The sequence below is a fragment of the Budorcas taxicolor genome, chromosome 11 (genome assembly GCF_023091745.1).
Source record: "Budorcas taxicolor isolate Tak-1 chromosome 11, Takin1.1, whole genome shotgun sequence".
Classification (NCBI taxonomy): Eukaryota; Metazoa; Chordata; class Mammalia; order Artiodactyla; family Bovidae; genus Budorcas; species Budorcas taxicolor.
The window spans coordinates 155340391-155364282 of NC_068920.1; the positions used below are offsets into that span (position 1 = coordinate 155340391).

At 40.5% G+C, this 23892-nt stretch overlaps 1 protein-coding gene across 3 annotated transcripts in view; it reads left to right on the forward strand.

The window, feature by feature from the left end:
• Positions 1 to 2611: 2611 nt before the first annotated feature.
• GAPVD1 (GTPase activating protein and VPS9 domains 1) overlaps positions 2612 to 23892 on the forward strand; it is a 63944-nt gene continuing 42663 nt past the window's right edge. For all 3 annotated transcript variants that reach the window (XM_052648064.1, XM_052648065.1, XM_052648066.1), the window contains exon 1: positions 2612 to 2733. The gene's annotated coding sequence lies outside the window, so the exon portion shown is untranslated. The remainder of the gene's footprint in view (positions 2734 to 23892) is intronic.

Here is a 23892-nt window from a genome sequence, read left to right on the forward strand (position 1 = left end):
TGTTCAGAATAATCTTCATATTCCATAAGAATTACTGTTACAGTGGTCCTTTTCTCCTTTTTTTGGCTGCGGTGGGTCTTCACTGCTTTGCATAGCTGGCTGGGGCGAGTAGGGGTTACTCTTTGTTGCCTGGGCATGGGCTTCTCATTGCGCTGCTTTCTTTTGTTGTGGAGCCTGGGCTCTAGGTATACAGGCTGCAGACAGGCTCAGTAGTTGTGGCTCTCAGGGCTCTAGAGCACAGCTCAGTCGTTCTGGCTTTCGGGGCTCTAGAGCACAGCTCAGTAGTCGCGGCTCTGGGGCTTAGTTGCTCTGTGGCATGTGGAATCTTCCTGGACCAGGGATGGAGCCCGAGTGCCCTGCATTTGCAGGTGGATTCTTATCCACTGTGCCACCAGGGAGTCCGGTGATCCATTGTTCTGATGTGCAGGTTGTGTTCCTTGGATGTACTAGCTGGAAGAAAATATTGAGAACTACTTATCTAGGTCAAGTTCTTCATTTATAGGTTGACAGAGGACTCAGAATGACTAACTGACCATCCCGGTATTCTTTTTACTTACTACATACTGCAATTTCTTCACAACCTTTAAGAACTTCTTGCAACTTTGGGGGCTCTTTCCTTCCCCTTTAACCTGGCCTGTGTGCTCCAGCCCATTTATAGCACTGTACTCAGTGTTAAGTGAGAGCAAACAGTGATCCATTTCATTTTGCTGGACTCTTCCTTAGTGATATGCCATTTCTTTCTTGAAATCCAACCATTCAGTAAATTTGAAGTGTTACTTCCTTTCTAAAGTCATGGCCCATCAACGTGATGAAGATTTTTACCAAGAATCTGAATGCACTTTATAACTTAGCTTATTATTATGATCCTTAATCTGTGTGATTATCCTTTTACCCTAAATAATAAACCATATTCTGTTGCTTTTTTCATTCACTGGTTGCTGTGTGTGTGTTTGTGTGTTAGTTGCTCAGTCATGTCCGACTCTATGCGCCCACCAAGCTTCTCTGTCCATGGGATTCTCCAGGCAAGAATACTGGAGTGGATTGCCATGCCCTCCTCCAGGGGATCCTCTCCACCCAGGGACTGAACACAGGTTTCCTGCATTACAGGTGACTCCACCATCTGACGGAGAAGGCAGTGGCACCCCACTCCAGTACTCTTGCCTGGAAAATCCCATGGATGGAGGAGCCTGGTAGGCTGCAGTCCATGGTGTTGCAAAGAGTGGGACACGACTGAGTGACTTCACTTTCACTTTTCACTTTCATGCATTGGAGAAGGAAATGGCAACCCACTCCAGTGTTCTTGCCTGGAGAATCCCAGGGACAGGGGAGCCTGGTGGGCTCCTGTCTATGGGGTCGCTCAGAGTCGGACACGACTGAAGTGACTTAGCAGCAGCAGCAGCTACCATCTGAACCACAAAGGAAGCCTCTGGTTGGTTTGGACAATGTTTTATAATAGAGCTGTGGAATAATCTCTAATCGAATTCTTGAGTCAGTTGAATGGCAATATGATGCAATAATACCTGACGAGCTTACCACGGAATGCTCTTGTGATTAAAAAAAAAAGGCAATAAATCCGAGGCAAATTTTGACAATTTCTAAAGATAATACATCAAGGAGAATGACTAAATGGAAAGCAGTCTGGGAGCTGAATCATATTTAAGTTGTTCCAAAACTGACAATTATCACTTTTTTTCTTTTTTTTTTTGGTCTGGAGACGCCTAGTGTTGGAGGATATAATTATTGTGTTCAAGTTTTTGAAAGACTATCAGGGGGAAAATATTCTATATTGCTGTAAGCAGCATAACTATTAGCAGTGGAAGGAAGTAAAAGGGAAATAGATTTTGGTTCAGCAGGAGAACTTTCTAACATTAAACGCTGCCCAACAGTTGAGCAGGCTGTCTTACTTAAGGAAGTGAGCGCTCTGAAATTTGAACTGTTGAAATAGAAGTCGGACGCCTATCTGGAGGGAGTGTACAAGAGGGAATTCATGCCCGGGAGGAAGTTGGACTAATGACTTTTAAGGTGTCTTCCAATTCTAAGGTTTATAGGAGTGTTCAGTTAACCTGACATTTGAATATATGTGAAATGTTATTTTTAAAAGATTGTATTAAATAAATTGTCAATCGACCTAAAAACTGTATGGTCAAGTTTACAGTATGTAAAATTTGATAAACATAGTGGGAAATCAGGTTTAAGACTGAAAACCCAGGTGTCATTAAAGGCAATTAGTGACACTTTTAACAGAAAGTAAGAAGAAAGAGCCATATGGGTTTCGAATGATGTGTTCTGGCCAAGTGACACTTGTCACCGAAAACATAAATGCTATAAATTGTTTTACTTTACACATGCTCAGACGGATTTTTTAACATTCAGCGGTACCGTACGCGACAGCAAGGGCGGGTCTTTGGCGAACAAGTCTCCGGAAGCCCTTCCACGGTAACCCAGCCGCGGAAGACCGCTCCAGCCCGCGGCGGACTCGGGGGTGGGGGGTGGGGGGTAAAAGCGGAAGAGGCGCCGCTGGCCGCGGGTCCGAACTACCAGTCCCAGAGGTCCCCGCGGCTCTGCGCAAGCGCGATGACTTGGCGGCAGCGCCGCCGCAGGACGCAGGGAAGCCAACTAGCGAGTGGCGGCGGCGGGGGCAGCGGCCGTGGCAGTTCGCGGCGAGGGGACGGCTCCGAGGCCGAGTGACCGTCCGACGCAGACCTCGGTGCCCTCCTCCGCATGATCTTCTCGGTAAGTGCACGCCCCGGATCACCCCGCGCCCAGTGCGCGGGCTCCTTGCCTGGCGGCGGTGCTGCTCCGGCCTAGGGCCGCAGCCTGCGCCTGACGGCGGGCCACCGGGTGCAGCTAACCCCTGGGCCCTGGGCCCTTCCTTCCAGCGAGGGGAGACGTGGGGCCGGGGGCACACGATTCGGTCCAGAGGGGAGAGGAGGCGGCGCGCAGGGGACCAGGCAGCCTGGGGCGGACAAGAGGGAGGGACGCGTGGGGGATGGGATGGGAAGGGAGAAACAGGCGAGCGACCTGGCAGCTGGAGAACTGAGAATGGGAGGCGAGAAGGTGCAATATCCTCTGAGTGCCGCTGGTGAAGATGTCTTGGTTTGGAGACTCTTGACAAGCTGGACTCAACGGTCTGGGGGTGGAGGGGCAGCCCACCTACCAGAAACATACACACCATACTTGGCATCTTTCCACTTCCTGTTGGAGGTCTGTAAATAAGAAGCTGTCGGTTGCTTCCATCGCCTTTCCTTCAACTTCGTCTTTCATTGACTGGCAAAATTTTAAACGGGTGCTGGCTAAGCAAAGCAGAGAAATAAACAGGTAGTTCTGTCTGTAAATCTGCGTAAAAACAGGGAGGCGTGGTGGTCCGTTCAGACGAGAGGTAAGTCAAAGGAGAACTCAGTGTTTTTATTTTAAAATTTGTGCTAAAAATCAGTTTGAGCGAGGCTTTAAACTAGAAAGGATTTTAAACCTGGGATTCACCATTTGGTGGATAGAATTCAGGAGCTCCTTGAACTAGAATGAGAACAAAACACGTCTTTATTATCTGATAACTGTATTGTCATTATAAGCAACAAACCACAGTAGAGTTAGCGATGCCTGTGACTTTGTCACCAACATAAATAATAGATATTTTTGTGTCATGTTTACAGTTGTTGCAGGTATCTTAAAATACCATTTATGGTACACTCCAGTAAAACATTTTTAAAGTATCATTTATGCTTATAATTTCTTTGGATTATGGTATTATCAGACCCACTGTTAGACCTTGTTATTTGATAATAAAGGTACACATATATTAAAATATCAGGGTTTTTTTTTTCATTCTTTTGCTAATAGTTCAGTATAATGTTTCTTTTGTGGTCGAATATAGTTAATTATGCATTTAAAAAGCAATCTGAGAAGGGGGTCCATAGGCTTCACCAGACTACCAAAGAGACCCATGGCTCAAAAAGACTTAAGAATTTCTGAAGCAGAAATAAGTTTTGGGGATCTGTAAGTTGGCTTGCAAGAATATTTGGATCATTAGATAAGAAAAAAGTCAAAGCAGATAGGACAATAGTGTAGATGAAAGAGGGAATTTTTGTGATCAGGGAAATAAAAAAATCTGACTGTAATCAGAGTAATTGTTTTGAAAAAGAGTATGGACCACAGATATTTCACTCAAGGTACTGAGGAATCAACAAAATAATCTGAGGAAGAAAGGGAAGTGAGTACTTTGGCCCTTAGATTTTTGTGTGAAGGCACCTCCTGGTTCTAAGTGATTAAAGGAATTGAGCCCTCCAAACTCTTATATAAGTCTGTGAAAGAAAATTTTAGTGTGTGCTGTTTTTCTTTAAGTCATGTAGGCAGTGTGACTTTTAAAGGGGGGGAGGATATTCTAATTTTTCTATCTTTTTTGGGATGCGGGGTGGTGGGCCACACCGTGAGGATTGTGGGATCTTAGTTCTGTGACCAGGGATCAAACTCGGACCCTGGCAGTGAGAGCACTGACTGCCAGGGAATTCCCCAGACTAATTTTTCTATCATAAAGTGAAAACTGCAGGATCTCTCTTCGAGTCTGTTTTCCTGTTGCTGTTCTTTTCATACATGACAGAAAGTAAACGTACAGCTTAGAGTTGAAGAGTTACTAAGTCTTTTTCTTGAAATTTCATTTTAAATTCTTGTAGTTCAGCTGCTTTTTGGCCTCAGACTTCTCACTGACAAATCACTCTTAACATTTTTTCAGAATATGTGTGACTGGAAGTTTGCACCTGTTTGTAAAGCACCTGTCAGCATCTTGTGTGAGATATTTTCCCCTCTAAAATAATATCTATAATGAAAAACCAGTGCAGCAGACTTTTTAAGAAAGGATTAGGGGAGGGTATGGAAAGCTGAGGAAGAGTCTTTTGTGAAATAGATGTTGGTGCTGAAATAGTTTGTGTTGACTTAAACACACCGTGTTACAAATCACTGCCTTGGGGAGGTCTTGCCAGATACTTTCTGTGTCCTTACACTGCCTCTTTCATCATTCTTTCTCCCTTGCCCCTTTATTTTATTTATAGCATGTACCTATCTGGCATCATATTATTTGTATATTTGTATATATTTATACCTAAAAGATCAAGAGAATTTAGATTGGAGCTACTACTACTAAATGGAACAGTGGAGATTGGGGAGTGCTGTGTGGATATGTCATTTGAACTGGACATTCAGTCGTAGATGTGATTAGCTATAGGGATACTGGAGAGAGGCCTCGGGTACAGGGAACGATTTGAACAAAGACAAGGACAGAGGAGTTTGTAAATCAAATAAACATCTAAGTCAACAGCTCACCCCCACCTCCCTCCCATCCATCCATCCATCCATCCATCCATCCATCTAGTGCGTTAGGTGTGTAAAAGGAAAAATGGAAGAAAAGATTATGTATAAAGGCAGTTTGGGATGAACAAAGGCTGAGAAATCTAGGCTCCCCATGAGAGTGTGTGACCATTTGCCTCCAGATGGATCTCTCCCTCCTAGAGCCCACCATTGACATTGCTCACAGGGAACCTGAAGTCTCTATGCTGAAGAACCAGAGAGGCAGCCTGGGGAAATGAAGAGTGTGGGGTGTGGAGTCAAACAAATCTAGTCTTGAATTCCTTGTCTGCTGCATAATAGCTGGATGATTAGGCAGTAAGTTATTTGACTTCTCTAAAGCTATTTCCTCCTCTGTATAATGGAGGTGATAAATAGTTGTCATATAGGATTAACCCCAGAAGTAGCTTCAGGAACATGGCTTTCACTCAGTAATTGCTGGTTATCTTTTGGCGTTCCAGCTTTCAACGTGCTTTCACCCTTTTCCACCTTCATGCCACGTCCCTGACTTTAAAACAGCCACTACTCTTCTGGTGCCTTCTTGGGCACTGTCACAGTGTTGTCACTTCCCACTTCCCCCAGTCGGCTTTGCTGTGAGTTTGTGAGCAATTTTCCAGTGGTGACACTTAGCACCATAGAAGGTGATACTGCCTGAGAATGGCATTCTGGAAATGGCAACAATATGTATTAACTTCTGTTGAGTGCACCTAACAATATAAAATTTGCCACTCTTTAAATGTAATGTGCTTCAGTTTAGATTAGTTTATTTGGAGAAATTCCCCCTGATATTTGCAGAAAATTGAAGCAGGAAAGTAGATACATCCCCAACTGTAAGATGTTTCACTTTTATTTATTATTATTTTTAGTAGTGAGTGTACTGGGGAGTTGGTTACACATTCTCCAGGATAAAGTATGATTTTTTTTGAGGGATTTAAGGTCTGATATATTAAAAAAAAAGTCTGATATAAGTGGGATCCTTGGGGTAAATTGGGGGGATGGAAGGGAGGTTCAAGAGGGAGGGGATATATGTATACTTAGGGCAGAGTTACAGTGTTGTATAGCAGAAACCAACATGACATTATAAAGCAATTATCCTCCAATTAAAAATAAGTTAAAAAAAATAAGTGGAATCCTTTTTACTTGCTTAGGAAAGACCAAAAATTATTGAAAAGCAGTTTCTTCTCAAGTGACTAATTAAATTTTCCCCTTCAGCTTTATGTTTATTCACCACACATTTCCTTCTCTGTAGTTAATGTTTTCTTAGGTAAGAAGGATTTTAGCTGTGTTTTTGTTTTTTTACATTTGAACTGCCTAGAACACAAATTCTATATGTTTGCATAGAATTATTTGTGGCTTTAAGTCTTAAATCCTAATCAAGAATTCATTTGTAAAGGAACAATTTCTGTATTGTGTACAGAAAAAGCTTTTGGCACAAATTGTTTGACTTGTGGTTTGTAAAATTACAGATAATTAAAATTTCCTTCTTTGTGTTTACCTATATTTTCTTCTTTTTTGGATTATGTTTCAGTATGTATTATGATTTTGTAAAAATATTTTCAGAAGGGGAATTCTTCGTTGTTTCTAAGCTGAAACCCAGTTTTGAACTCTGCAATTCAAAGGTCAAAAAAAGTGATGAATATCTGTTGATACTTCAAGTTCTCATATTTAATAAATAAATGGTTGAGCAGATGTTTAAGAAAATACAGACTTCCTAAGGGTCTTTATAATGCCTTTTTTCTTTTCTAAGTTTGAAGATAAACTAGATACTTGTTAAGTATTTATACCCAAAAGGAAAATATAACTTAATGCTATATATTAAGCCAAAATTATCTTTGTATTCACCTTTTCTGTAAGCCATTTAAAAAAGATAAGACTACATAATAAAAAATGAAATATTGCCATTTGCAGTAACTTGAGTGGACCTAGAAAATATTGTATTTAGTAAGTCAGAGAAAGACAAATCTATGATATCACTTATATGTGGAATCTAAAAATAATGCAAATGACTTTATATTCAAAACAGAAACAGGCTCACAGACATTGAAAATAAACCTATGGTTCTCAAAGGGGAAAGGGGGTAGGGGGTTGATAGAATAAATTAGGAGTATGGGATTGACAGATACAGACTACTATATATAAAGTAGATAAGCAACAAGGATTTACTGTATGGCACAGGGAATTATAACCAGTGTCTTATAATAACCTATAATGGAAAATAATCTTTAAAAAGATATCTATCAATATATAGGTAGATATCTATATGTATCTATCTTCTTGTGTGTGTGCCCAGTTGTGTCCGACTCTTCATGACCCCAGGGACTGTAGCCCACCAAGCTCCTCTTGCTCATGGAATTTTCGAGGCAAAAATACTGGATCAGATTGCCATTTCCTACTCCAGGGGATCTTTCCCACTCAGGGAGCAAACCCTCGTGTCTTGGGTCTTCGGCATTGGCAGGTGGATTCTTTGCCAATAGATAAAAGATAGATATACATATCTGAGTCACTTTGCTGTATACCTGACACTAACACAATATTGTAATCAACTATACTTCAATAAAAAGATGATAAACTATACAAGGCTTTAAGCAGACTGTAACTGTATAAACAGGCAAGATGTCTGCTCATTAATGTAAGATGTCTGTCTGAAAGGGTGCCTGCTTGGTCTTGCTCCGGTGTAATGCCTATACACCCACGCTGGAGACTAGTTGTCAAACGTGTTCAGTTCTATTTTTTCTCTTCCTAATTTATATTTTCAATTTATTTTCTCTGAATCTTTGAAAGGATTAATATTGGGGAATTTAAAAGACAGAACATTTAATCAAGGGATGTTAGCCTATTCCCTTTTTTTCGGGATCAGAATCAAATTATCTTCACAAGCAATTCAAATTTTATCTAAGTACATCTATTTTAAAAGTTTTTAGGACTTAGGCTAAAGTCATCTATTTTCAGCCCACTCTGAACTGTCTCCTTTCACTTTCTAATGGAGAACTCTGACCCATGTCTTAATTTTACTTCCACTGTTTATAAATCCTGACCACCTGACAAAAATACATTAGGTCTGAAAGTCATAGCACTTATGGCAGAATTGCGGAATGTTTACAGATGTGGATTTGTGTCCAAAAGGCTTAGGGAAGAATAGATTAATTCTTTTTACAGAATTTATTTCATCTTTACCTTCTTTAGAACCCAAGGAATCTAACTTTGATTTCTCTAAAACAAAGTGCTTTTTAATATCGAATTATTCAAGGGCCTGGTGGGCCAACTTGGATTCTGATGGAAAGTAACTTATTAAGTAAGCTTTCCTCTAAGTTTCTGTTTGTTGCTGTTCAGTTGCTAAGTCTGACTCTTTGCAACCCCATGGACTGCAGCATGCCAGGCTCCTCTGTCCTCCACTAACTCCCAGAGTTTGCTCAAATTCATGTAAAGTTTTTATTCCATCATTGCAAAACATCATGATAGCAGTAATGACAATAATAGCTAACATTTATTGACTTCTTTTTTTGTAGGCATTATGTAAACTAAAGTTAAAAATTCCGTAATTTTATGGAGGCGTCTTAATGGTTAATTTATTTTTGAAAAGCCATTTGACTAATGAGATTTATTTATTTACTTTTTTTGTGGTCCAGAATGTTCCTTTTACGTAGAACACAGTGATAATAATGCTGTTTGAAGTTTGATAGTGTTTGTAATTTTATGAAGTACCATTTTGGAAAATGTGATGACACAGACATGTCAGTCTGCTGTTTACATGCTTTCCTTAAATTTGAGGGTGTACTCTTGGATCTTGAAACAGGCTTTACCAGTATTACAACTCAGCAAAAATGCAGCTGAAGCTCAAAGTTCTCTTTCTGCTCTTCTATCTGGTAGTTTTGTGCACCCACTGTATTTAGGGAAGAAACTTAAGTTTATGCTGGGGACGAAAGCTTCCTCAAAGCATGTGGGTGGTGAAATCTTTCTCTCAAAGGTTTGTAGAATGTTCTAAGGGTTATAGGATTTTTTTCACTAGTTTACCTTGATCTCCAGATTTCTGTATGTCTTAGTGAGTTGTCGTTAGAGATTGTTGAATAGGGGGAAATTAGATCTGGTGGTATACAGGGAGGCCTGGCATGCTGCGATTCATGGGGTCGCAAAGAGTCGGACACGACTGAGCGACTGAACTGAACTGGAGAAGACTCTTGAGAGTCCCTTGGACTGCAAGGAGATCCAACCAGTCCATTCTGAAGGAGATCAGCCCTGGGATTTCTTTGGAAGGAATGATGCTAAAGCTGAAACTCCAGTACTTTGGCCACCTCATGCAAAGAGTTGATTCATTGGAAAAGACTCTGTTGCTGGAAGGGATTGGGGAAGGAGGAGAAGGGGACAACAGAGAATGAGATGGCTGGATGGCATCACTGACTCGATGGATGTGAGTCTGAGTGAACTCCGGGAGTTGGTGATGGACAGGGAGGCCTGGTGTGCTGCAATTCATGGGGTCGCAAAGAGTCAGACACGACTCAGCGACTGAACTGAACTGAACTGAACTTTGGATTAATTAAATTAATTAAGGCTTATATAACATGAAAGTTCCTGATGCGTTTCTAGATCAGGTGGATATTTTTGTGTTACTTACTGCCTTTGGAGGAGAAGGGGATATAATTTTAATACCATTGCAGTTCTGCTTATTAGTGTATAGTGTGTTATTGTTCAGCTGTACCTAGAAATTAAGTACTGTGTCCTTTTTGTTGGACTTCAAAATTTCACAGTTTTTATTATTCACAGAATTTGTCTGGTCCTGAGTGTTTAAGTAATTGTACTAGCAGATCTTTAAGCAGGGGAGCTTTTAGTGCCAAGTTTTTATTATGTTTTCCTTAAAAAAATTTTTTGAATTACTAAAGTAATAAATATTCTTTGTTAAAAAAAATAAAAATAATGCAAAAATGAAAAATTTTTTCCCTACCTGCATATGCATATACTGTATGATTTGGAATTTTTTTCCCCCAGAATTATAGTTAACACTAGCTCTTGTTAACCCATTAAACCCTCACAACCTTATGAACATGCCCGTCAAAGTTTCAATTTTACATCCATTTGCATATGAAGAAACTGAGGCAAGGAAAAGTAATTAGCCAAAGGCTGCATAACTAGTGAGCAGCAAAACTGAGATTTGAGCTCAAGAAGTCTTGCTCTGGGATTTGTGTTTTAACTAACCTTGGACTGCCTCTGGGATCTTACCTTGCATATCGTTCTGCAGTTTGCTTTTTTCACTTAGTGGAACCTGATAGGCATGCGGGTCTCCCGCATTGTAGGCAGACGTTTAACCATCTGAGCCACCAGGGAAGTCCTCCATGTACCTCTATCTCCTTCTTAGTAATTATGTGGCAGTACATGGAAAGCCGCTTCCCTGGCGGCTCAGTGGTAAAGAATATGCCTGACAATACAGGAGAAGAGATGCAGGTTCGATGCCTGAGTCAGGAAGATCCCATGGAGAAGGAAATGGCAACCCACTCCCGTATTCTTGCCTGGGATATCCCATGAACAGAGGAGCCTGGCAGGCTACAGTTGATTGGGGTCACAAAAGAACATGACTTAGCAACTAAACAAGTCCATGGAAGGCGTACCATGATTAACTTAATGTCTTTCATGCTTCATCTTGTTTAACTGTCCCATTAGTCATGATTTCAAATAAGATTTTAAAAAGCCAAGATTTTAAAATGAAAATAGTGCGTCTACATTAGTATTTACTAAATAATGCATATTAGCTGTCCAGGTGTTTTATTCTGTCAGTTGGGTGGTCTAATAAAACCTGAGCTTAATCTACAAGCTGTTTGTTATGTGTTGAATTTCATTATTTTCATGGTTTTTCTTTTTTAGCTCTGGAAAAGTAATTAATGGATCGGGGCAGGGGGTAAAATTGACCTTTGGATTTTATTTATTTTTGGTAGGGTTTGGAGTTTTGATGTCATAACACGAAGTGCTGTACTCTTAATTTGAATTTTGGGTACTATCTGACTTTGAATTAGGTACTTACATCTTCAGAGCTGTGTGTCTTTCAGATCCTTGTACTTGTGCCAGGAATAGTTGGTACCAAGTCTATTTTTTTAAACAGTGTCTTACTTTTGTTTCAAAAATGTCAACCAAAGATATTAGAAAGTGTCAGTCATTTCCATATTTTCCCCTCATGACACACATTTCTTCATTGTAAAGAAACGTCCTTTTTTTGGTACCTTAATAGTTATTTCAGACATACTCATTGGGAAGTTAGTAGGTGTCTCCAGCTTAAATTTTGTTGCTGTTCTTTAATCATTTTGGAACTGAGTTAGCAGCAGCTTGGCTGATTCCTAACTGGAGCATTGCTCTTCATCATTCAGTCGCTTGTTTATTAATTATTCATAAATTTATACATTGATTCAGTACCTGCTAAACACCAGTTCCGCTGCTGAGTCATGGAGATACCAAGATGACTGTGTCCCTGTTTCAGGGCACTCGAAGTTTTGTTGAGAAAACAATGTTCTGTTGCAAATAGTCTATGTGAAAATATCTGACTCAGGAGGCTGGTAAAGGCTTCTCAGTTTGGGCTGGGCCCCGCTGCCTGAGTGGGACTTAACTGACCACTAAGAGGAATAAGCAAAGGATTCTAAACAGAGGACATGCAGAAACCCCGTCTCTGACAACCCAGAATTGTCATCAGAATGTCATGTATCCCTGTGAGAATGCAGGTCCCTCGAGAGCAGACCTTAACCTGTCCTGTTCATCAGTGCCTAGCACTTCATAGGTGTTTAGTAAACATTTCTTGAATGGGTGAGTGAAGCAAGTATGTTAAATACAGCCCTACTGTCCTTGTCTGTCCATTTTCTGGAAAGAGCTGAGCTCATTATTTTTAATACCTGATGATTTTTAGAATATGTAATTTAAAGAAACATAAAGTGAGTAAGAAACTATTCCTGCATCGAAAGAGATAAATGTTGCAAGAGGAAACACATGTAGACAAATCATTGTAATTCAACATGATTATATTTATTAAAAAAAATTTTGCAGTGGACACCCATCTCTGGTATGGGTTGGTTACGTCCCTGAAAAGTGGTGGGTAATTAAAATCCTATACAGCTAACATTGTAGTAGGTCATTAAAAAATGACGGTCATTTTTTTTGCCTTGTCACATTAGTATAAACAGTACATGAATACTATGATGAAATGTACGTATATAATGAACAAAAAAAGTAACTGGCAATTCTGTCAAGGTTTAGGCAGTAGTATATAACAATGTTTACCATGCTTGATCCTTGAGTAATATCAGAATTTTTCCTGAATCTGCACACTGCTTTACTGTTGTTTATTTAAAATGTCTTTTTTTGGGCCCCTCAAAAATATTTTTAAGGAAGCTTTATGTTATTACCATAATGAAAGGCTACTATCTCTTGCCCTAAATAGAAACCAAGTTAAATACAATAAAAACACAGCAGTGTTATAAAACTTAGCTTGCTGCTGTTTGCGGAAGGTGCCGAGTTTGAGATCTGCTGTCCTTTAATTGAAAGGAGAGATTAGCAGGTGTTGGGCTTCCCTGGTAGCTCAGCTGGTAAAGAATCTGCCTGCAATGCAGGAGACCTGGGTTCGATCCCTGGGTTGGGAAGATCCCCTGGAGGAGGGCATGGCAACCCTCTCCAGTATTCTTGCCCGGAGAATCCTCATGGACAGAGTGCTGCTGCAGTCCATGGGGTCACAAAGAGTCAGACACCACTGAGCGACTAAGCACAGCACAGCAAGTGTTAGGGAAATGTTGAAGACAAACTGGGGCCTCGCTTAGGTTTTCTCCATGGTGTGAATAGGAGAACTGAAAGAGACTTTAAGATGGAGTAACTTTCCCACTCGGTGTCATAAGGGAGGAAGGACGTACCCTATTTGTTAGAGGCAGTTCCCCCAGCACTTAGCAGTGGGAAGAGATTTGGGGGCTGGGCCTCAAAGGAGAAATTTGAGTTCACGTAAAGATAAGGAGGATATAGGCTTCGTGTGTGTACGTGCGTGTGTGCACGTGGATGCTCAGGTGTGTCCGACTCTTTGTGACCCCGTGGACTATAGCCTGCCAGGCTCTTCTGTCCATGGGATTTTTTCAGGCAAGATAACTGGAGCAGGTTATCATTTCCTCTATCAGGGGATCTTCCCAACTCAAGGGATTGAACCCATGTCTCCTATGTCTCCTGCAGTAGGGAGGAGAGTCCAGGAATGAGACTACTCAGATGATGAGACTCTTCATAGTCTGAAGGGTTGACTGGAGGAAGATGATAATCTTGAATTTTCCTAACCTTTCCCAATAAAGGGCCATTTTGATTTTCTGTTCTCCCACATTGGAAGAAGGCAGAAGATACAGTCAGAGCATAGATCACTTTGACAATATTGATTACTGTCTGAGGTCACCTGCCCACAGGAAATCCCAGTTAGCTTCTAGAGACAGAGAGTGAGGTGACCAAGATTTTCTGGTGCCAGTTAGGGAAGAATTGATGCTTTTGAACTGTGGTGTTGGAGAAGACTCTTGAGAGTCCCTTGGACTGCAAGGAGATCCAACCAGTCCATCCTAAAGGAGACCAGTCCTGCGTGTTCACTGGAAGGACTGATGTTGAAGCTGAAACGCCAATACTTTGACCACCTGATGTGAAGAGCTGACTCATTTGAAAAGACCCTGATGCTGGGAAAGATTGAGGGCAGGAGGAGAAGGGGACGACAGAAGATGAGATGGTTGGATGGCATCACTGACTCAATGGACATGGGTTTGGGTGGACTCTGGCAGTTGGTGATGGACAGGGAGGCCTGGCGTGCTGCAGTTCACAGGGTTGCAAAGAGTCGGACACGACTGAGCGACTGAACTGAATCTGGATTAGTCCCTAGTAACTTTTTCTAAACTTTCATATACCATTTCTTTAGTAGGATCTAGGTTATTTAGTCTTGAAGTCCAACTAAACTTGACTTTGTCAGACAGTTTGAAACTTTCGAAGAAGAGGAGGGTTGTCCAGCTACTGACTGACATATTAATAGTTGGAAGAGGGGTGAATAGAAGAAGCAACCTTGACGGTGAATTAAAGCACTCATTTTGGGGAGGCAGATGGCATGGTGGTTAAAATCTGCGTAAGCCAGGTACACCTGGATTCTAGTCTTAGCTTTGCTAGTTACTGAGTTGACCTTGGGCAGAATATTTAATTTCCTCATCAATAAAAGGTGGGTACGAATACCTTTCAGGAATGTTACACAGATTAAATGAGAATTTCTATATAAAGTACCTGGTTGGTCCCTAGTAAGGACAATCCTGAAATGCCCAGTGGTTATTATTGTTTCCTAGGCACGAGTACATTTTACTGCTGCTACTGCTAAGTCACTTCAGTCCTGTCCGACTCTGTGCGACCCTATAGACGGCAGCCCACCAGGCTCCCCCGTCCCTGGGATTCTCCAGGCAAGAACACTGGATTGGGTTGCCATTTCCTTCTCCAGTGGATGAAAGTGAAAGTGAAGTCGGTCAGTCGTATCCGACTCTTAGCAACCTCATGGCCTGCAGCCCACCAGGCTCCTCCACCCATGGGATTCTCCAGGCAAGATTGCTGGAGTCGGGTGCCATTGCCTTCTCCCATACTTTACTACCCCCAGCCAAAACTCTGCTCTTCAAGCTCAACCACTATTACTTATAATGGCTTTAAAAATTTTGCTATTAAGTGGAAATTAATATGAAAACTGACATTTCCTAAACAATTCTGGCTGGGAAATTTATTTGCCTTGCTTCTTTTGACCAGGAATTAGTGCAAAATGTTAATACAGCTGTGGAACTTTTGCGTTAGGAGGTTTCTGTTTTGTTTCTGATCACAGTGAACTGAAAGAAAAAATATTCTTAGTGTGATAGTTTAAACAGTGCAGTATGTTACCAGATGTTAGTAGGTTCTGTGACATCAGCTAATGATAAGTTACAGTGTTCACGTGCAGTTCTCAAATTCATATATTTTTTCTTACTGAGAGAAGTTGCTAAATTGTATGCTTAGATTTAGAATTATGTTATTTATGCAACAAAAAATTAAAACAGACTGTACTTTTTAGAACAGTTTAATTTACAGAAAAACCCAGATGAGAGTGCAGGGAGTTGCCATACACCCAGCATCACGTTCCTGTTGACATGGTGCATTTGCTGCAATCAGTGAACCGGTATCGATAATTATTATTAATTAAAGTTCATACTTTATTCAGATTTCTTTGGTCTTTACCTGATGTCCTTTTTCTGTCCCAGGATCTCATCCAGGATATGTTACAGTTAGTTGTTATTATCTCTGTAATTTTTGATTGGGTCATCTTAATTAACCAAATTATTTGTTTGCAAAACATGCTTTATTCTCAAAAAAAGCCATACCTATGTGTGGCATATTATGTTAATAAAAATGCTCTTTGATTGAAGCTAGTTGGCCTTTAATTCCACTTTTAGTAAGCGTTTATGAGGGTAGGTTTCATCATGTGAGCAAGTAGTCTGTCTTACCTTTTTAGTTATGTCTGATATTTCACACTTACTTTCATGGAAAGCTTCATTTTGGTTGCCTCTGCCGTGTGAAGGACATGGAGTATGTCTCATTGTGTCCTAGCGAAATGATAAAAATTACTCTGCCTCTTTTTTGTGGAGGAACTAAGATCCCACAAGCTGTGCTACATGGCTTGTGGGATTTTACCTCATTGACCAGGGATTGAACCTAGACCCTTGGCAGTGAAAGTACAGAGTCCTAACCACTGGACCACCAGGAAATTCCCTACCCTACCTCATAATTGATAAGAATGGTGATGTCCTATATCATAGATTATTTATACTTCACAGTCTTCTCATGTGAACTATACTATTTAGCATATGAAGTAGGTAAGAGGTAAGAGCATTATCCCAGTTTTGAAGATGGGGAAGCAGAAACTTAGGTGAAATCACTAGCCACAGATCACGTTGCCAGTAGAAGTCAGAGCCCAGTCTTAAATCCCTCAGATCTTCTTACTGTAGTTTTTTGTTTGTTTTTTTTAGTATCCTTTTCATTGTCTTGTATGAAATAATTTCTATAAAAAATGATACAGTAGTGAGTGTTTTTCTGTTACTGACTTACAGAGTTGATCTTGAGTTTATTAAATTCCTGAAGCCTGGTGATCTCAAAGATCCATGGGATCTCAAAGAACCGAGCGGCTGAACAACAGACAGATGATTAGATAAACTCTCGCTGTTACTTATAAGTTTAAAACTCTTGGCTGCATATCATTAACTTGGGATGCTTTTGATTAGAAATTTTCATCAGCGAAATCATGAGACATGATTCTCATTCCATAAAACATTTGAAATGATTTCCCCCTACTTTTGAGTCCTTGAGTCGCCGGAGTTCGTTCAGGCATAGTTGCTGACGTGTGTAATACGTGTTTCCTCCTTGGAACTTTGAACGCATTTTCTAATTCACGCATTTCACTTTATCTGGTTGTGCTTCCTCCCCATGCTCTGTGTTAGAGTAGGTATGCTTGCTTATCAGGAGTTGACAGGCTTTTTCTGTAAAAGGCCAGATAGTGAATGTTTTAGGCTTTGCAGGCATATGGACTCTGGTGGACTCTGGCAACTATTCAGCTCTGCTGTTGTAGCCTGAGAACAGCCATAGATAATATGTAAACAAATGGACATGGCTGTGTTCTGGTAAAACTTTATTTGTACAAGTAGGCAACTGGTTGAATTTGACCCACAGGCTGTAGTTTGGCAGCCTCTCCTCTACACAATTGTAGGAACGATACAAAAACTCAATGTGCTTCACTTCTTCCAACTAAAATCTCCCTCTAGGCTGTCAGTGATAAGTCTTCCTAACATGAGTTAAAAAGGTTAAAATCTGACTTAACACGCATAGGTATGCTGCTGCTGCTGCTGCTAAGTCGCTTCAGTCGTGTCCGACTCTGTGCGACCCCATAGACGGCAGCTCACCAGGCTCCCCTGTCCCTGGGATTCTCCAGGCAAGAACACTGGAGTGGGTTGCCACTTCCTTCTCCAATGCGTGAAAGTGAAAAGTGAAAGTGAAGTCGCTCAGTCGTGTCCGACCCTTAGTGACCCCATGGACTGCAGCCTACCAGGCTCCTCCGTCCATGGGATTCTCCAGGCAAGGGTACTGGAGTGCGGTGCCATCGCCTTCTCTGATGCATAGGTATAATTGATTTTATTTTTGTAGAAAATGTGGTTAAGTGGAACTGAGGTTAATATAGATTTTCAAAGTTCAATTATTGACCCCTCCAAAAAGAAATTATCTAACTTTGAAAATGCTTGCAGCTTTCAGGGAAAAAAAAATCAGTTTGTTACTGTGAGATATACCTAAAGTTAATTTAAAAATTCTTTGATTTTTACTTAAGTTCTTTTTCTCAGAGCAATTTGTGATAATGCAGTAAGCAAAACTATATGAGAACTTCTTGTGTTTGCCTGTGGTACTGGGGGCTGGGCATACACAGGTCTAAGAGAGAATTCTCATCCTTTGAGGGGACCCTTCATTCTTGCTGGAAGGACAATAGACATTAAAGATGAAAATAAAAAATAACAGTTCCAATTTAATGGTATGAATAAGCACTGCTTTAGGAGTTCATAGTTGGAATTTATCACTGGGGCAAACTGTATGGTTGGGAAGGAAGATTTCATTGAGCTAGGCCTTGAAAATTTAAAGGAGCAAATAGGATGAAGGTGCATTGAAAATAAAAATGAAGAGGCATAAGAGGGTTTGTATAGAGAAATAATGTGAGATTAGGACTGGAGGGGAGGGTTAAAGGAAAACTCGCCCTTAAACATTAGGTTAACAAGTTTGGAAATTATCCTCTAAGAAGTAAGGAATAAATGTTAATTTTGAATGTGTAGTACTTTTAATGTTTTCAGTACAATGTGCTTATTGTAGTTAACATTTATTGATTTTTTTCATAGTATTTACCTCTCCTCTTTTCCTGTCCATCAGAAACTACACACTTGTTCTTCCTATGTTATTTCCACCTCTGCTTATGAGGTTTCTAACATGAATATGTGACTAAAATGCCTCTTTTTCATTCATATATTCATTCAGCAGATGTGTACTGATGTGCATGATGTGATGGATTCTATTCTAGTCAGTGTGAACAGAACTGGAAACAAATTGGGCATAAATCCCTCCTCTTAGGGAATGTATATTTTCTTGGGGAGATGCTAAATACATAAGAGAAATAAGTGAAATGTATAGTAACCAGTGCTAACAAGTCAATCCTAAGGGAAATCAGTCCTGAATATTCATTGGAAGGACTGATGCTGAAGCTGAAGCTCCAATACTTTGGCCACCTGATGTGAAGAACTGTCTCATTGGAAAAGACCCTGATGCTGGGAAAGATTGAGGGCAGGAGGGGTAAGGGACAACAGAGGCTGAGATGGTTGGATGGCATCACCGATTCAATAGACGTGAGTTTGAGCAAGCTCCAGGAGTTGGTGATGGACAGGGAAGTCTGGTGTGTGCTACAGTCCATGGGGTTTGCCAAGAGTTGGACACGACTGAGTGACTGAACTGAACAAGAAAAATGAAAGCAGGGAGACATAAAATGAACATGTGACAGAGTGAGGGTTGGAATTTTATGTAGGGTGGTCGAGAAAGACTTCACTGAAGAGGATGACTGTAAGACCCAAAGGAAGTAAGAGACCCAGGTGGGAAGCAGGTGGGAAGATACTGGAGTGGAAGTATGCCCGGCAGGTTTGAGAATCTGGCTGAAATAGAATGAATATGGGGGTTGGTAAGAGAGTGATCTAATGTCCTTCTTTGTGTGTCTTGATGAAATTATTAATAGTGTCTGCTTTCATTCCCAGTAGTGTCCCAGTTTGGATGGTAAGTTATATGGTCTGGTAATAGGAGGTGAAGTCAGAGAGCTAAAGGGGGATAGAGGCAGACCATGGAGAGCCAAGAAAAAAAGCTTTTGGAGGATTCTGAGTACACTGATGTGATTTGACTTAGGCTTTCCCAGGCTTTCACTTAGGCTCACTGTGGCCACTGTGTTGAGAATAGGCTGAGAGCAACGACTGAAGCAGAGAGCCTGTGGAAAATCTCTTCTGATGCTTCAGTTTTCTCAGTAAAGTAGGAGGCAAGGGGCTGGGGATCTGAGGAGAGAGGATGGTATGGATTCATCGCCTGGGGACTGGGGAGTGGTGGAGGAGCTTGTGGGAGTGACAGGCGTGTGTCGTGCATCAGTGAGGGCCCGCGTAGGGCTTGTGATCGTGAGTTTGAAGTGATGCTAGCATGGTTGTGTGTGTCGGTTTTTTCATTTACAGGTAGAAAGTAGGAGTTGGGAGAGCATTAGGTTTAACTGGAATTGAGGGCTAGTCAAGTGAGGGGGCAAATTGCGGGCTTCCCAGGCAGCACTAGTGATAAAGAACCTGCCTGCCAGTGCCAAGTAGATGTACTAGAGGTAGGTTCGATCCCTGGGTCGGGAAGATCCCCTGGAAGAGGACAACCCACTCCAGTATTTTTGCCTGGAGAATCCCATGGACAGAGGAGCCTGGGAGGCTATAGTCCATAGGGTCACAAAGAGTCAGACACGACTAAAGCAACTTAGCGTGCATGCACGGAGCAAATTGAGAGTGCATTCGGCAAGTGATCATAATGATTGACTATGGGATTTGTGCTAGTTGGGTAAGGAAGGAAGCAGAGACAGGAGGAGGCTGAAGGTTAGTTAAAAAAAAAAATATATATATATATGTATATAAAATAGGCTTAATGGCTTGAAATTCTTGGTGGGGTCAAATGATCATTGGAGTTTGAGAGTTGTAGGGGAAGGAGAGACTATAGTATATGATAGCAGTAAGGGTGGGTAGTAGGTCATATAGTGTGATGAACTTGAAAGAAAATGCTTAGCAAGTTTACCTAGTGTTCTGGATTTATTTAAAATATGTTCACAAAAATGTCTTTGAAGACATTTTGGGCTTTCGAAGGGCTTAGAAGGTGAGTTCTTGTTCGGATATTTGAAGTATTACCGTCACGTGATTTTTTATGTTTAAATATTTAGGTATTTGGCCATGCCGGGTCTCAGTTGCAGCCATGTGTTAATTTTTTTTAAGTGAAGGTTTACTTGAAGGTTTTGGCTTCTAAGCTGCATAGATTGGCTCATATTTTGCTATGTCGTTAGAAACGGTTTATGCATCCTGTCTTGAACAGAATTTCTGTTCTGATTGGACTGTGAGCTCCTTGAGATTAGGGGACCTGGCTAGGTTCCAACAATAGTTGGTAAGATAGTTTGTTAAGTTGTATTAAGGCATCAAGAAAGGTACAGTTTGAGAATTGGCAAAATATTTTCCTCTATCATTTTATTATGAAAAACTTCTAACATAAAGAAACTGTTGAAGAGTAGTACATTGATCACCATATACCCACCAACCAGATTCAACAGTGTTTATATTTTGCAGTGTTTTACAAATCTTTTAACTTTTTCTTGACTGTGTGCAAGTGAGTTCCAGATATCCTGACACTTCACTTCTACATACCTGAGCATGCATCTCTGAAAAATATAGTGTTCTTCTGTGTAACCACCGGATTTTTCTGAGCCATTCCTGTAGAGATCAGGGAAATAGTGAAATGTGCTGGCTCTGTCACCTCTCGCCCACTTGGCATCATGCAAGTTACTTAACGTCCCTGAGCCTTAATTCCCTTTGCTGCACGGTTCCTATCTCAGAGGGATGTTGCAATGTTCATCGCAGCACTGTTTATAATAGCCAGGACATGGAAACAACCTAGATGTCCATCAGCAGATGAATGGATAAGAAAGCTGTGGTACATATACACAATGGAGTATTACTCAGCCGTTAAAAAGAATTCATTTGATTCAGTTCTGATGAGATGGATGAAACTGGAGCCGATTATACAGAGTGAAGTAAGCCAGAAAGAAAAACACCAATACAGTATACTAACACATGTATATGGAATTTAGAAAGATGGCAATGACGACCCTGTATGCAAGACAGGAAAAAAGACACAGCTGTGTATAATGGACTTTTGGACTCAGAGGGAGAGGGAGAGGGTGGGATGATTTAGGAGAATGGCATTCTGTCATGTATACTATCATGTAAGAATTGAATCGCCAGTCTATGTCTGACGCAGGATACAGCATGCTTGGGGCTGGTGCATGGGGATGACCCACAGAGATGTTATGGGGAGGGAGGTGGGAGGGGGGTTCATGTTTGGGAACACATGTAAGAATTAAAGATTTTAAAATTTAAAAAAAAAATAAAAAAAATATAAAAATAATAAAAAATAATAAAAAAATAATTTACAGATAATAAAAGGAAAAAAAAAAAAGAATGAAGTGTGTAAAGTTCTTAGAACCACACCAGGCAGAATTTTCAGTTTATAAAGTGTTTTCTCACATAATACTCAATTGTGGTATATACCACCACAGCCAACCCTTGTCATCAGAGTTGGAAACATCTTCCTCGCCATCTCCATGTATAAGTGTCAGCAAGCTAGTATCTTCTGCCTCCAGTATCTGTCATATCTGTCTGATTCTTTCCACTGCCACTACAATATTTCTTGCCTATCAACAAGTTCGTAGTGTTTCTTCATCTAGTTCCATCCCTATCTCCTCATCTTTCTCCTTACTGCCAGAGTTTATGTTCTTAAATATAAATTTAATCATGTTAATCCATTTAAACTCTTTCCCCCTCTCTTACAGTCCAGTTTCTTTTTTTTTACAGTCCAGTTTCTTAACACTGGCTTCTGTGTACAGTCTGTCTGTAGCCTTATCTCATTATACATTGAGTCCTCTGCCTCCAGCCTCACTCTTAACACACACAAACACACATGCCCCCAAACTGTAGGAAGTCATGTGTAGTTCTCTGAATATCACACACATCTGTGCTTTTTGCTTGATTGGCTCTGTGTATCTGGAAGTCTACCCCTTCCCAAGATCTTTTTGTCAGGCAAATTCTTATCCCACCCCTGCCTCCCCACCCAAATACTTCTCTTTTAAGACCGGACTCCCGGTACCTAACTTTTCAGTCGCTCCTTCTCTTTGTCCCTACTGTACATTGTACAGCCTTCAGCATATTATCCATATTTTGGGGCAGCCACTAACTTGCATGTCTAATAGAATGAGGGTTCTATTAGATTAGAAAGTCCTTGAGGACTACGTGTTATCTTTGTTTTTTTTCTGTATCCCTAGTACCTAATGTGTTGCTCATGCCAGGCACAAAATAAATGTAGGTATTGTGTCCACGTTTTATGGAGAAAAAAGCCTGAAGTTTAGATAATATGCATTATGTACCCAAGGTAACAGAACTACTAATGAAAGATAGAGATCTTTAAGGGCCCATTTCCGTTTTGTTTTCATTAACTATAAACTATAAACCATTTGTTCAGTGATTCTGTTCTTGGTCTGTGGAGTTAGAGCCCCCTAGAGGATGTTAGAATTCCCTCATGGAAGTTTACAGAGTCATGTGTGTTTTCTTTAGACTGAGTTAATAAGATTATATATGTTTGGCAGCAGTTTTTTTGAATGTACATGAATGCTTTTGTGACTTAATAGCAAATCATCTTGGTGAAGTAGACATATTTAAAATCTTTGGGAGGAAAGCAGTCTGAGGGTCTTAATACGGGAGACCTGAAATAGTTTGCTGCTGCTGCTGCTAAGTCGCTTCAGTAGTGTCCGGCTCTATGGGACCCCATAGACAGCACCCCACTAGGCTCCCCCATCCCTGGGATTCTCCAGGCAAGAACACTGGAGTGGGTTACCATTTCCTTCTCCAATGCATGAAAGTGAAAAGTGAAAGGGAAGTCGCTCAGTCGTGTCCGACCCTCAGCGACCCCATGGACTGCAGCCCACCAGACTCCTCCATCCATGAGATTTTCCAGGCAAGAGTACTGGAGTGGGATGACATTGCCTTCTCCGAAATAGTTTGCTAGGTAATTGATAAAGTACAAGAAAGTGTTTTTTTGAAAGCAGTTAAATTTAGGTTAGATGATAATTCCAGAAACTTTCCTAGAAATCAGTAGTTCATTAAAATAAAGGTTAAAAATTTCTGAAGTCAACCTTATTTTAAAAATTGTTGAATCTGTTTCATTATTTAAATTTGAAAGTGGCTTTAAATATATTTCCATTGACTCATAATATTTAATTCTTGGTATTTTTTTAAGTCTTAGCACAAAAATATTTATTTCATATATATAAACGTATTTTCATTGGATCTGTAAACATATTGAGAGTTCTGTGGGCTAGGTTCGTTCCTCTTTCCAAATCTGAATTCACTGCAAATTATATTTTATCAATTCCAAATAAACCCACTATGAATCTGATTGGTTGGGACAACATTTTTGAAAAGATTTTTAATATATTTCTTTTATTTAAATTTGTTTTTATTTGGAGGGGGATAGCTCCCTCCCAACTTTATTGAAGTATAATTGACATATAGCATTGTGTAAGTTTAAGTTATATAATAACGATTTGTTACACATATATTGCAAAAGTTTGCCACAGTGAAGTTAGTTAATGCATCCTTCACCTCATGTAATTACCATTTGCTTGTTATTATGATGATATCATTTAAAGCTTTACTTTCATAGCAGCTTTTAAGTATACAA